Here is a 12,492-nt window from a genome sequence, read left to right as displayed (position 1 = left end):
TCTATGTGTCTGACCTTGTGGTGATTCCTCGGCTCCTTGGCTTGTGCGATGGCACCCGAATTATCACAATAAAGGTCCAACGGTTTTACCGAAGCTGGGAAAATACCAAGATCATCCAGAAAGTTCTGGATCCAAACACCTTCCTTTGCAGCTTCACAAGCCGCAACGTATTCGGCTTCTATAGTAGAATCGGCCACCGTATCTTGCTTGGAACTCATCCAGCTCACTGCTCCTCCGTTCATGACGTACACAAATCCGGACTGTGATCGACAATCATCTCTGTCGGTTTGGAAACTAGCATCGGCGTTGATAACCGACAAGTATAGGGGATCACAACAGTTTTTGAGGGTAGAGTATTCAAACCAAATTTATTGATTCGACACAAGGGGAGCCAAAGAATATTCTCAAGTATAAGCAGCTGAGTTGTCAATTCAACCACACCTGGAAACTTAGTATCTGCAGCAAAGTATTTAGTAGCAAAGTAATATGATAGTAGTGGTAACGGTAGCAAAAGGTAATGATGGCAAAAGTAGTGTTTTTGGTATTTTGTAGTGATGATAGCAATAGCAACGGGAAAGCAAATAAGCGAAGAACAATATATGGAAAGCTCGTAGGCAACGGATCGGTGATAGAGAGTTATGCCGGATGCAGTTCATCATGTAACAGTCATAAACTAGGGTGACACAGAACTACCTCCAATTCATTAATGTAATGTAGGCATGTATTCCGAATATAGTCATACATGCTTATGGAAAAGAACTCGCATGACATCTTTTATCCTACCCTCCCGTGGCAGCGGGATCCTAGCGGAAACTAAGGGATATTAAGGCCTCCTTTTAATAGAGTACCGGACCAAAGCATTAACACATAGTGAATACATGAACTCCTCAAACTACGGTCATCACCGGTAAGTATCCCGATTATTGTCACTTCGGGGTTAACGGATCATAACACATAATAGGTGACTATAGACTTGCAAGATAGGATCAAGAACTGTCATATATCGATGAAAACATAATAGGTTCAGATGTGGAATCATGGCACTCGGGCCCTAGTGACAAGCATTAAGCATAGCAAAGTCATAGCAACATCAATCTCAGAACATAGTGGATACTAGGGATCAAACCCTAACAAAATTAGCTCGATTACATGATAAATCTCATCCAACCCATCACCGTCCAGCAAGCCTATGATGGAATTACTCACGCACGGCAGTGATCATCATGAAATTGGTGATGGAGGAAGGTTGATGATGACGATGGCGACGGATTCCCCTCTCCGGAGGCCCGAACGGACTCCAGATCAGCCCTCCCGAGATGTTTTAGGGCTTGGCGGCGGCTCCGTCTCGTAAAATGCGATGAATCCTTCTCCTTGATTTTTTTATCACCGAAACCAAATATATAGAGTTGGAGCTAAGGTCGGAGGAGCTCCAGGGGGCCCACGAGGTAGGGGGCGCGCCCTAGGGGGGCAGGCGCCCCCCTACCCTCGTGGCTAGGGTGTGGGCCCCCTGGTCTTCATCTTTTGCAAGGATTTTTTATTATTTCTGAAAAGATGTTCCGTGAAGTTTCAGGTAATTCCGAGAACTTTTGTTTTGCACATAAATAACACCATGGCAATTCTGCTGAAAACAGCATCAGTCCGGGTTAGTTCCATTCAAATCATGCAAGTTAGAGTCCAAAACAAGGGCAAAAGTGTTTGGAAAAGTAGATACGACATAGACGTATCAACTCCCCCAAGCTTGAACCTTTGCTTGTCCTCAAGCAATTCAGTTGACAAACTGAAAATGATAAAGAAAAACTTTTACAAACTCTGTTTGCTCTTGTTGTTGTAAATATGTAAAGCCAGCATTCAAGTTTTAAGCAAAGACTATGAACTAACCATATTCACAATAACGCATAGGTCTCATGTTTACTCATATCAATGGCATAATCAACTAGCGAGCAATAATAATAAATCTCGGATGACAACACTTTCTCAAAACAATCATAATATGATAACAGGATGGTATCTCGCTAGCCCTTTCTGAGACCGCAAAACATAAATGCAGAGCACCTTTAAAGATCAAGAACTGACTAGACATTGTAATTTATGGTAAAAGAGATCCAGTCAAGTCATACTCAATGTAAACTAACAGTAACGAATGCAAATGACAGCGGTGCTCTTCAACTGGTGCTTTTAATAAGAGGATGATGACTCAACATGAATGTAAATAGATAGGCCCTTCGTAGAGGGAAGCAGGGATTTGTAGAGGTGCCAGAGCTCAGTTTTGAAATAGAGGTGAATAATATTTTGAGAGGTATACATTCATTGTCAACATAACAACCAAGAGATGGTGATATCTTCCATGCTACACACATTATAGGCGGTTCCCAAACAGAATGGTAAAGTTTATACTCCCCCTTCCACCAACAAGCATCAATCCATGGCTTACTCGAAACAACGAGTGCCTCCAACTAACAACAATCCCAGGGGAGTTTTGTTTGAAATTATTTTAATTTGATTTGCATAAAGCATGGGACTGGGCATCCCGGTGACCAGCCACTTTCTCGTGAGTGAGGAATGGAGTCCACTCCTCTTGAGAATAACCCGCCTAACATGGAAGATATGGACAGCCCTAGTTGATACATGAGCTATTCAAGCATACAAAACAGGGTATTTATTTGAAGGTTTAGAGTTTGGCACATACAAATTTACTTGGAACGGCAGGTAGATACCGTATATAGGTAGGTATGGTGGACTCATATGGAATAACTTTGGGGTTTATGGAGTTGGATGCACAAGCAGTATTCCCGCTTAGTACAGGTGAAGGCTAGCAAAAGACTGGGAAGCGACTAGCTAGAGAGCGACAACAGTCATGAACATGCATTAAAACTAATCAACACCGAATGCAAGCATGAGTAGGATATAATCCACCATGAACATAAATATCGTGAAGGCTATGTTGATTTTGTTTCAACTACATGCATGAACATGTGCCAAGTCAAGTCACTTAAATCATTCTGAGGAGGGTACCACCCTATCATACCACATCACAACCATTTTAATAGCATGTTGGCATGCAAGGTAAACCATTATAAGCTCCTAGCTAATCAAGCATGGCACAAGAAACGATGATCTCCAGTTGTCATTGCAAACATGTTTATTCGTAATAGGCTGAATCAGGAATGATGAACTAATCATATTTACAAAAACAAGAGAGGTCGAGTTCATACCTGCTTTTCTCATCTCAGTCAGTCCATCATATATCGTCATAATTGCCTTTCACTTGCATGACCAAATGATGTGAATAATATTAAGAGTGCACGTGCATTGGACTAAGTTGGAATCTGCAAGCATTTAATAAATAGGAGAAGACAAGGCAATATGGGTTCTTTTGTCAGATCAACAATAATGCATATAAGAGCCACTTCAACAATTTAATCATGATCTTCTCCTATCGACCCCCAAAGAAAAGAAAAGAAATAAAACTTTTTACACGGGAAAGCTCCCAACAAGCAAAAGAAGAACAGGAAGTCTTTTTGGGTTTTCTTTTTAGTTACTACTACAAGCATGGAAATTAAAACTAGCTAAAAGCTACAACTAATTTTTTTGGGTTTTTCTTAAGGTTAATTAAACACACAAGAAGAAAGCATAAAAAGGAAAATAAACTATCATGGATGATACAATGAAAAAGTATGAGCACCGACATCTAGCAATGAGTGTGTGAACATGAATGTAATGTCGGTGAGAAATACGTACTCCCCCAAGCTTAGGCTTTTGGCCTAAGTCGGGCTATGGCCACGGCTGGCCTGGCGGATATCCATAGTAATAGTTGGGGTCGTACTGCGGTGCAGCGGCTATTGCCGCCTGAGCTGCAACGTGGCGACGAGCGGCCTCCGCCCTCCTCTCGTACTCATCTGCCTCCTCTCTGGTAATAACATATCTTCCTCTTGCCTGATAATCAAAGAAGGCAGGAGCGGGGAGAGTAATACGGACAGCACGACGTCTGTCAAAGATTAAGCGATACTGGAGAGGTGATTCATTCCTCTCGACAAACTCGTGGTGAACCATAGCATTAAAGTCTAAGTAAGAAGGAGGTAATTCAATATCATCATTACATATGGTTACACCAAGAAAATCAGATAAGCGGGTTGCATAAATTCCACCAAAGAAATCTCCATTAAATATATTAAGATGCAACCTATGTGCAACAATGGCTCCCAAATTATAAGATTTATCTCCTAACACACCACTCCTAAGAATACTGAGGTCAGGGACACACATGTGACATGCTTCATCTTTACCGTTAAGGCATCTACCTATGAAGAGAGCAAAATAATGTATAGCAGGAAAATGAATGCTCCCAATGGTAGCTTGTGTTATATCTCTAGATTCCCCCACAGTTATATCAGCAAGAAAATCTCTAAATTCAGATTTGCGAGGTTCCCTGACACTACCCCATTGTGGAAGTTTGCAAGCAGTGGTAAAATCCTCTAAGTCCATAGTGTAAGAATTTTCATAAAGATCAAACAGGATAGTTGGAGAATTACGTGAAGATGAAAATCCAAACCTCCTCACAAAGGAACTAGATAGTGGTACTGACGGCATTTTTCTTCCTCGAATCTCACAAGATCAGCGTTATGCAAATATGCGTTAAATTCTTCCTTAATCCCCGCTCGATCCATGAAGTCCTCTGAAGGCTATTCACAGGGCCGCACTGGAGCGTCCCTTGGTGGCTCATCATCAGCATCACGCATTGCAAGCCCGGGCTCTTGTTTCCTTGAAGAGCCACCTTGGTACATTTTCCTAAACATATTTCTTCCTCTGAAAAATTTCTGAATTTTTTTAGTAACTTCAAATAAAAGTGAACCAAACTCAATAATATTGATAGCAACTACTCCTACAAGTGCCTAGAGCCTAAATCGTGCATCAAAACTACTTGGAACCACATAAATTTGACATGCAAGCTCAAGAACATGGTCACCTAGGCAGCACAAATTTGCAATGAATAAAGCACTAGAACAAAAACTAATTGGAACAATGGAGGAGTCGCATACCAAGGAACAATCTCCCCAAGCAGTTTTGTGAGAGGTGCTTTGAGCAAGGAGATCGAAAACGGCAGCAAAATGAGCTAGAACTCGTGCTTGAGCTGGATATTCGTGTTTGTGGGAGGAAGAAGGAGTGTGTGGGTGCAGGAATAAGTGGAGGAGGTCCACCGTGGGCCCACGAGGCAGGGGGCGTGCCCTGGGGGGTAGGGCGTGCCCTCCACCCTCATGGCCAGGTGGATGACACCTCTGTTGTGTTCTCAGTGCCAAATATTCTCAAATATTCTAGAAAAAATCATATTTAAATTTTAGGGCATTTGGAGAACTTCTATTTTTGGGGTATTTTTATATTGCACTAATAATCAGATAACAGACGGGAAATACTTATTTTTATTTTATTTAATATAAATAAAAGAAAGTAAAAGGAGGTTATAGGGAGTTGTGTTTCCTAAATTCATCCATCTCATGATCATCAAAAGGAATCCATTAACAAGGTTGATCAAGTCTTGTTAACAAACTCATTCTGAATAACATGGAGCCGGAGAATTTTTGAATAACACTTACCTCAACGGGGATATGCACATCCCCAACAATAAGAACATCATATTTCTTCTTGACAGTAGGAAGAGGAAATTCAAAACCTCCAAAAATAATCGATGGAAATTTTCCAATAGAACTGATACTGTGGACTTGAGGTTGCTTCCTCGGAAAGTGTACCGTATGCTCATTACCATTAACATGAAAAGTGACATTGCCTTTAGTGCAATCAATAGCAGCCCCTGCAGTATTCAAAAAGGGTCTTCCAAGAATAATAGAAATACTATCATCCTCGGAAATATCAAGAATAACAAAGTCCGTTAAAATAGTAACGTTTGCAACTACAACAGGTACATCCTCACAAATACCGACAGGTATTGCAGTTGATTTATCAGCCATTTGCAAAGATATTTCAGTAGGTGTCAACTTATTCAAATCAAGTCTACGATATAAAGAGAGAGGCATAACACTAACACCGGCTCCAAGATCACATAAAGCAGTTTTAACATAGTTTCTTTTAATGGAGCATGGTATAGTGGGTACTCCTGGATCTCCGAGTTCCTTTGGTATTCCACCCTCAAAAGTATAATTAGCAAGCATGGTGGAAATTTCAGCTTCCGGTATCTTTCTTTTATTAGTGACAATTTCTTTCATATATTTAGCATAAGGGTTCATTTTAAGCATATCAGTTAATCGCATACGCAAAAAGATAGGTCTAATCATTTCAGCAAAGCGCTCAAAATCCTCGTCATCCTTTTTCTAGGATGGTTTGGGAGGAAAAAGCATGGGTTTCTGAACCCATGGTTCTCTTTCCTTTCCATGTTTCCTAGCAACAAAATATTTCTTATCATAATGTTGATTCTTTGATTGTGGGTTATCAAGATCAACAGCGGGTTCAATTTCTATGTCATTATCATTACTAGGTTGAGCATCATCATGCACATTATCATTGACATTTTCACTAGTTTCAGGTTCATTACCAGATTGTGTTTCAGCATCAGAAATAGAAATATCATTTGGATTCTCAGGTGTTTCAACAATAGGATCACTAGAAGCATGCAAAGTCCTATCATTTTTCTTTTTCTTCTTTTTAGAAGAACTAGGTACATCTATATTATTTCTCTGAGAATCTTGCTCAATTCTCTTAGGGTGGCCTTCAGGATACAAAGGTTCCTGAGTCATTTTACCAGTTCTAGTAGCCACTCTAACAGCATTATCATTATCTTTACTATTCAATTCATTGAGCAAATCATTTTGAGCTTTAAGTACTTGTTCTACTTGAGTGGTAACCATAGAAGCATGTTTACTAATAAGTTTAAGTTCACCTTTAACGTTAGCCATATAATCACCCAAGTGTTCAAGCATATTTGAATTGTATCTCAATTGTCTACCAAAATAAGCATTAAAGTCTTCTTGCTTAGCCATAAATTTATCAAACTCATCTAAGCATGGACTAGCAAATTTAGTAAATGGGATTTCAGCTTTATCATATATGTAGAGAGAATTTACCTTTACTACCTGTGTCAGGTTATCAAGACCATGAGTTTCTTCAATAGGTAATGGATTAAGATTATATGTTTCTTCAACACGCGGTAAATTAAGACCATGTATTTCTTCAATAGGAGGTAAATTCTTAACATCTTCAGCTTTAATACCTTTTTCTTTCATAGATTTCTTTGCCTCTTGCATATCTTCAGGACTGAGAAATAGAACACCTCTCTTCTTCGGAGTTGGTTTAGGAATGGGCTCAGGAATTGGCTCAGGAGCTGGCTCCGGAAGTGTCCAATTATTTTCATTTGTCAACATATTATTCAATAGAATTTCCGCTTCATCCGGTGTTCTTTCCCTGAAAACAGAACCTGCACAGATATCCTGGTAGTCTCTGGAAGCATCGGTTAGTCCATTATAAAAGATATCAAGTATTTCATTTTTCTTAAGAGGATGATTATGCAAAGCATTAAGTAATTGGAGAAGCCTCCCCCAAGCTTGTGGGAGACTCTCTTCTTCAATTTGCACAAAATTATATATATCCCTTAAAGCGGCTTGTTTCTTATGAGCAGGGAAATATTTAGCAGAGAAGTAATAAATCATATCATGGGGACTACGCACACAACCAGGATCAAGAGAATTAAACCATATCTTAGCCTCACCCTTTAATGAGAACGGAAATATTTTGAGGATATAAAAGTAACGAGTTCTCTCATCATTAGTGAACAGTGTGGCTATATCATTTAATTTAGTAAGATGTGCCACAATGATACGTCTCCAATGTATCTATAATTTTTGATTGCTCGATGCTATATTATCTACTGTTTTGGGCAATATTGGGCTTTATTATCCACTTTTATATTATTTTTGGGACTAACCTATTAACCGGAGGCCCAGCCCAGATTTGTTGTTTTATGCCTATTTTAGTGTTTCGAGGAAAAGGAATATCAGACGGAGTCGAAACGGAAGGAAATCAACTGGAGAAGTTATTTTTGGAAGGAAACACACCTGATGGACTTGGACCCCACATCAAGGAAGGAACGAGGTGCTCATGAGGGTGGGGGCGCCCCCCCCCCAGGGTGCGCCCCCTGTCTCGTGGGGCCCTCGTGGCTCCCCTGACGTACCTCCTGCACCCATATATACCTACATGACCTAAAACTTCCAGAAGGCAAGAGAGATCGTGAGTTCCGCCGCCAGAAGCCTCCGTAGCCACCGAAAACCAATCTAGACCCGTTCCGGCACCCTGCCGGAGGGGGCAATCCCTCTCCGGTGGCCATCTTCATCATCCCGGTGCTCTCCATGACGAGGAGTGAGTAGTTCTCCCTCGGGGCTGAGGTTATGTACCAGTAGGTATGTGTTTGATCTCTCTCTCTCGTGTTCTTGATTTAGCACGATCTTGATGTATCGCGAGCTTTGCTATTATAGTTGGATCTTATGTTTCTCCTCCCCCTCTTCTCTCTTGTAATGAATTGAGTTTCCCCTTTGAAGTAATCTTATCGATTGAGTCTTTAAAGATTTGAGAACATTTGATATATGTCTTGTCGTGGATATCTGTGGTGACAATGGAATACCACGTGCCACTTGATGTATGTTTTGGTGACCAACTTGCGGGTTCCACCCATGAACCTATGCATAGGGGTTGGCACACGTTTTTGTCGTGATTCTCCGGTAGGAACTTTGGGACACTCTTTGAGGTCCTTTGTGTTGGTTGAATAGATGAATCTGAGATTGTGTGATGCATATCGTATAATCATGCCCACTGATACTTGAGGTGACATTGGAATATCTAGGTGACATTAGGGTTTTGGTTGATTTGTGTCTTAAGGTGTTATTCTAGTATGAACTCTAGGGCTGTTTGTGACACTTATAGAAATAGCCCAACGGATTGATTGGAAAGAATAACTTTGAGGTGGTTTCGCACCCTACCATAATCTCTTCGTTCGTTCTCCGCTATTAGTGATTTTGGAGTGACTCTTTGTTGCATGTTGAGGGATAGTTATGTGATCCAGTTATGTTAGTATTGTTGAGGGAACTTACACTAGCGAAAGTATGAACCCTAGGCCTTGTTTACTATCATTGCAATACCGTTTACGCTCACTTTTATCACTTGCTACCTTGCTGTTTTTATAACTTCAGATTACAAATACTCATATCTACTATCCATATACCACTTGTATCACCATCTCTTCTTCGAACTAGTGCACCTATACAATTTACCATTGTATTGGGTGTGTTGGGGACACCAGAGACTCTTTGTTATTTGGTTGCAGGGTTGCTTGAGAGAAACCATCTTCATCCTACGCCTCCTACGGATTGATAAACCTTAGGTCATCCACTTGAGGGAAATTTGCTACTGTCCTACAAACCTCTACACTTGGAGGCCCAACAACGTCTACAAGAAGAAGGTTGTGTAGTAGACATCACACAACAGTTTCAGATTCATGGCCATGAAAAGGATCAGATTCAGCCAAAGTAATTATATCAGGATCAACAGAGAATTCATAATCATTATTAGTAGCAAATATAGGTGAAGTAGCAAAAGCAGGGTCAGGTTTCATTCTAGCATTAAGAGATTGTTGCTTCCATTTAGCTAATAACCTCTTGAGCTCGTATCTATCTTTGCAAGCTAAGATAGCTAGAGCAGCTTCTTTTTTGACAACATAACCCTCAGGAATAACAGGTGATTCATTTTCATTAGGGGGAGAGTCTTCATCATCACTTTCATCAATATTATTAGTTTCAATATTTTCATTCTCTCTAACCCTAGAAAGTTGTTCATCAGGAAATTCACCAAGTGGCACAGTAGTATCAAGCATAGAAGTAGTTTCATCATAAGTATCATGCATAGCAGAAGTGGCATCATCAATAACATGCGACATATCAGAACGAATAGCAGAAGCAGGTTTATGTGTCGCAAGCTGATACGTCCATTTTTCATCATGCTTTTATATTGATATTTATTGCATTATGGGTTGTTCTTACACATTATGTCACAATACTTATGCATATTCTCTCTTATTTTACAAGGTTTACATAAAGAGGGAGAATGCCGGCAGCTGGGATTCTGGGCTGGAAAAGGAGCAAATATTAGAGACCTATTCTGCACAGCTCCAAAAGTCCTAAAACTTCACGGAAGTCGTTTTCAGAATATACAAAAATATTGAGCGCAAGAAGTTCACCAGGGGGGCCACACCCTGCCCACGAGGGTGGGGGTGCGCCCCCTACCTCGTGGGCCCCTTGGTGGCCCTCCGATGGCCATCTTCTTCTATATGGAGTCTTTCAATGAGAAAAAAATCATAAGCCATCTTCCCGAGCGAATCTCCGCCGCCACGAGGCGGAACCTTGGCGGATCCAATCTAGGGCTCCGGCAGAGCTGTTCTGTTGGGGAAACTTCCCTCCGGGAGGGGGAAATCATCGCCATCGTCATCACCAATGCTCCTCTCATCGGGAGAGGGCAATCTCCATCAACATCTTCATCAGCACCATCTCCTCTCAAAACCCTAGTTCATCTTTTGTATCCAATTCTTGTCTCCAAGTCCGGGATTGGTACTAGTAGGTTGCTAGTAGTGTTAATTACTCCTTGTAGTTGATGCTAGTTGGTTTATTTGGTGGAAGATCATATGTTCATATCCTATATGCATATTAATACCCCTCTGATTATGAACATGAATATGCTTTGTGATTAGTTACATTTGTTCGTGAGGACATGGGAAAAGTCTTGCTATTAGTAGTCATGTGAATTTGGTATTCGTTCGATATTTTGATGAGATGTATGTTGTCTAGCCTCTAGTGGTGTTATGTGAACATCGACTACATAACACTTCACCATTATTTGGGCCTAGAGGAAGGCATTGGGAAGTAATAAGTAGATGATGGGTTGCTAGAGTGACAGAAGCTTAAACCCTAGTTTATGCGTTGCTTCGTAAGGGGCTGATTTGGATCCATATGTTTCATGCTATGGTTAGGTTTACCTTCATACTTTTGTTGTACTTGTGGATGCTTGCAATAGAGGTTAATCATAAGTGGGATGCTTGTCCAAGTAAGGATAGTACCCAAGCACCGGTCCACCCACATACCAAATTATCAAAGTACCGAACGCGAATCATATGAACGTGATGAAAACTAGCTTGACGATATTCCCATGTGTCCTCGGGAGCGCTTTTCTCTATATAAGAGTTTGTTCAGGCTTGTCCTTTGCTACAAAAAGGATTGGGCCACCTTGCTGCACTTTATTTACTTTTGTTACTTGTTTCTTGTTACAAATTATCCTATCACAAAACTATCTATTACCACTTATTTTAGTACTTGCAGAGCATACCTTGCTGGAAACCGCTTATCATTTCCTTCTGCTCCTCGTTGGGTTTGACACTCTTACTTATCGAAAGGACTACGATAGATCCCCTGTACTTGTGGGTCATCAAGACTCTTTTCTGGCGCCGTTTCCGGGGAGTGAAGCGCCTTTGGTAGGTGGAATTTGGTAAGGAAAAATTTATATAGTGTGCTGAAATTTACTGTCACTTGTTACTATGGAAAGTAACCCTCTGAGGGGCTTGTTCGGGGTATCTTCACCCCGACCAGTAGAGCAAAGAGTTGCTCCTCAACCTACTGAACCTACTAAAAATGAAAATGTTCCCTTTTAAATTCCTTCGGGTATGATAGAAAAACTGCTAGCTAATCCTTTTGCAGGAGACGGAACAACGCATCCTGATGATCACCTAATATATGTGGATGAAGTTTGTGGATTATTTCAGCTTGCAGGTGTACCCAGAGATGTTGTTAAGAAGAAGGTCTTACCTTTATCTTTGAAGGAAGATGCATTGACATGGTATAGGCTATGTGATGATATGGGATCATGGAACTACAAATGATTGAAACTGGAATTTCATCAGAAGTTTTATCCTATGCATCTTGTTCATCGTGATCGCAATTATATATATAATTTTTGGCCTCGCGAAGAAGAAAGCATCGCTCAAGCTTGGGGGAGGCTTAAATCAATGTTATATTCATGCCCCAATCATGAGCTCTCAAGAGAAATGATTATTCAAAATTTATATGCTCGGCTTTCTGATAACAATCGCACCATGCTCGATACTTCTTGTGTTGGCTCTTTTATGATGAAGACTATTGAATTCAAATGGGACTTATTAGAAAGAATTAAACGCAACTCTGAAGATTGGGACCTCGACGAAGGTAAGGAGTCAGGTATGACACCTAAGTTTGATTGTGTTAAATCTTTTATGGATACCGATGTTTTTCGTAAATTTAGCACTAAATATGGACTTGACTCTGAGATAGAGCTTCCTTCTGTGAATCTTTTGCTACTTATGTTGATCTCCCCAAGGAGAAGTGGTTTAAATATCATCCTCCCATAGAAGTAAAAGTAGCTACACCTATTAAAGTTGAAGAAAAGACTGTCACTTATAATGATCCTATTGTTCCTACT

This window comes from Triticum dicoccoides, chromosome 3A (assembly GCF_002162155.2).
Source record: "Triticum dicoccoides isolate Atlit2015 ecotype Zavitan chromosome 3A, WEW_v2.0, whole genome shotgun sequence".
Classification (NCBI taxonomy): domain Eukaryota; kingdom Viridiplantae; phylum Streptophyta; class Magnoliopsida; order Poales; family Poaceae; genus Triticum; species Triticum dicoccoides.
This window is presented reverse-complemented; position numbering follows the sequence as displayed.